The following is a 3525-nucleotide window of genomic DNA, read 5'->3' on the forward strand; positions in this document are numbered from 1 at the left end:
TCCCATAGAAGGGCCCACTGTCCTGCACGAGGCAAACCTGGTTCCAGCAAATAGTGTTTCTCGTTTGGAGGGGGTTTGGGACTGTTGTTGCTGCAAACGATTTTCATTTGATAAAGCCTAATCGTGTTGTGAAACCCAAACGGAACATGTCTCCAAGGTAGAAGGTACTCAAATGTGAATTCCATTGTCTGGCTGTTGCTGGGGTCTCCTTTTTTTCAAACTAGGTTTTGTTTGTTGTTGTTTCTTTTGTTATTTCCAGGCTGAGTAAAACTCAGTGTTGCCTGGAGAGGGAAAATTAGCTCCAAAGTTGGCAGAACACAGATTTGGTTAAGAACACTGTCCAGCCATTTCTGCTAGACTTAAGATTTTACTTTGGAATTAAGACTCTATTTCTACACCAAATATTTGGCTTCTTACAAGTTAATTAGGAGGGTGTCCTGCACTTCCTGATCTTGGCCATCAAGACAAATGCTTTCAAAGGAGTCCCCAGGACCCCACTCTGATAGAATCCTGTGATCCTGGCCTTAATGGCCACTGATTATGTGGTTAATTGAGCTCATTGCTGTCTTGGCAAGCAGAGCAACTTCAATAAATCTAAATCACAGCCTGTATCTGCCTGTTCCCCCAACCGAGGACAAGAGCAAAATTTGAAAGATCATATACTAGAATGAAAGGAGAGAATATGACCTCCAGAACAGCACTGATGCTTAAAAAGGATGCCTCTGGAGGAAAAGGAGGAAGAGGAGCAAGTGATGGGAGAGTACAGTGGGACTTTGGGCACCAAAGGGCCATCCTGAGTTTTTCACCAAAATCAGGAACAGTGGCAAAACTGGTTTCACTGAAGAAGACATGGATGTTTGGAGACATGTGTAGTCTCCAAGGATTTTCACTTAACAAAGCCTATTTCTGTTGTTAAGACCCTTGCATAATGCACCCACACACAAACACAAGGCTTGGTCTGTGCTCCTGGCCGGCTAAAGAAACTGATTCCCATTAAGTTTAAACCCGAATGAAATGTTTCTGCAAATTCAGTCTCAAAATTCCTCCCCTACCTGGCATCCCCAGCTCATTAGTTCATAAACAAAGCAGCCCTGACTTTGCCTGATACTCAACCACAGCCCCAGTATCCAGTAGCATTTGCCCCGAGGTGCTGGGCTTGGGGGCCCAAGTGGACCAAGTCAGACCCCCTTTCCTCAGGGCAAAGCCCTCCCACAGGACTGGGACCCCAAAGGCTATGCTGGAAGCAGGTTCAGCAGCAGGATATCAAGGGGCAAAGCTCCTAATTAAAAATCTTCCTGGCTTCTGAACGTTCATTAGGATGGACCTAGAAACCTTTTGCCCTGCTCTGAGAGGGTCCCACAGGGCTTTTGGAAGCGGAGCCACCATTGAGAAATCCCTTTCAACCTGAGTAGTAATTCAGATTTTTCTCCCACTCCTGCACAATTTAATTTGCTGAATGGAAAATTCAGCCAAAAGTGATGGGCTGCTTGAAATCAAGAAAACTTGACACATTCTTCCCATTTTCATTTTACTTTATTTATTGTTAAACACATAATTGATCATTAAACTGCACTTATCAGTGAGAAAATGAAGCAGAAGCCCAAGGCACAAAACCACAAGGATATTTAATTTTAAGAGACTGTAAGTTTGTTGGTTCTAGTTCTATCTTAGAAATATTTCAACGAATTTTGTTTTTTGGAGTCATAAAAAGTTAAAACTCTCTTCATGTTTTCTCTGAGGAAGAAAAGATGAGACAAAGGGAAAATAAAAGCATTTCAGGGTGGCCCATGTGGTGGTGGTTTGGTATCAAAATTTTTTCATAAAGACCCAGCCAAACCCTTTTTAAAAGTTAGCAATCCCGTCGCCTCGCCACGGTTGGCCTTTTTAAAATGTCGGTCGAACTTTCATTGCTGACTTTTGCCTTGTTTTCCCAAATAGTGAAAAAATTGTTCTCATCAGCAAACTTCGATTTCCTATGATTTCCTGTAAAATTCAGGCCCCTCCCATCTCAAATTTGATCATGAACATGTCTAGAACTTCAAAAAGATGAAACGAATTTTCTTGCTTTTCCTTTCCAACACCCCTCTCATAACTTTCCCCTTTATTTGAGCCTTTTATGGTTACTGCGTTTTGCGTGTCAACACTCCTAACACCAGCAGCCCACCCTGAAATTCCAGGCCAGGCCAAGGAGGGCCTCCCTGCCTGGCTCTCTTCCTCATCTTACTCAGGGCGTCTTTGGTCAGGGGACAGCGGTGCTGGGTGACAAGCCCTCACCGATCACAGACTTAGGAGAGTGATTTTCTTGGAGATGGACTGGCTTGGAGACTGTGTGCCACAGAACTAAATGGGCTCTGAAGGATCCCATATCCACCCCCATAATCCTGGGCTCATTGGATCTAATATTGTTCCTAAGGCAGAGCCCCACAGTCACAGCAGGACTCTCATTGGTGCCCCATTAGTTGCTGAGATTAAGGGATGGTGGGCTGGAGCTCTGAGGCTGAGGAGCAGCGGAAAGGGATGATGAGGGATAGGGCTGTAATCTCTAACCCCCTGGCAGTATGGTTCCAGACCTGGATCTAGCCCCATCAGCACTGCCGTGAGCCCACCTAACCCCTTGAAGTCAGACCGTTTGTCTGGGCTGCTCCTATCACAAACTCCGAATTTGCTTGGAACAAGCGCCCTCTTAATTTGCCCCTCTCAGTTCTCTGCAGTTGGCAGCTTGGAAAAGGAAGCGAAACAAAGGTCCCTGGGAAAGTGAAGTTTTCAATTAATTTGGTGTGAGGAACGGGCGGGAGTGGGTGGTGACTGCAAATTGCGAGGCCGGCCGGCTGCTGGAGAGACACAGAAGTTTCACGGCGGGCGGCTGAGTGGCTTTCTTCCCCGGAGCCCTTCTCAGGGTCTTTCTGCGGGTCGAAGAAGGACCGGTGGGAGCTGAGGGGCCCAGGTCGGAAGCGACTGCCGGCTGGCCCAAGAGTAGAGGCCAGTAGCGTTGAGTAGGCATTCCTGGACTTTTCTCTCTGGCACAGATTGTCAGGCTCACTGCGCCGATGCTTGTCTTTCATCAGTTTAAGTCTCTGCCGCCAGCCCCAAGGGCGCTTCGTGGGCATTTTCCGGACGGACAGCGTGTGTGTATAGGAAGGGTCTGCTCCAATGCCTCTTATCTGTGTGAAATGCCTTTGCCGGGTACCAGTGCGCAAGGTAGGGCACATTAGCTCACTCAGATTTGGGATCTAGAGGTCCACTAACTGAGGGATTCAGCAACAGGATAAAAAATGGGCCTGTTTTCACATCATTCTGATCATCTCTGTCCTTCGTCTTCATTTTGCTATGCAACTTGGGGAGTCGAGGAGAGGTGGCAAAAACAGCGGTTGCCGAGACAAGGCGCAGGCCTCGGCGCCCGCCTCAGTCGCAGACAGGGCCTGGGATGGGCCGTCGCGCAATCAACTCGTGGGGGTGGCTGCAGCGCGTACGCCTGGGTCGGGGGGAGGGCGGGAATGGGAGGTGGACCCTGCAAGGGGCAGGAGA

The sequence above is a fragment of the Colobus angolensis genome, unplaced genomic scaffold (genome assembly GCF_000951035.1).
Source record: "Colobus angolensis palliatus isolate OR3802 unplaced genomic scaffold, Cang.pa_1.0 Scaffold224, whole genome shotgun sequence".
NCBI classification, from domain to species: domain Eukaryota; kingdom Metazoa; phylum Chordata; class Mammalia; order Primates; family Cercopithecidae; genus Colobus; species Colobus angolensis.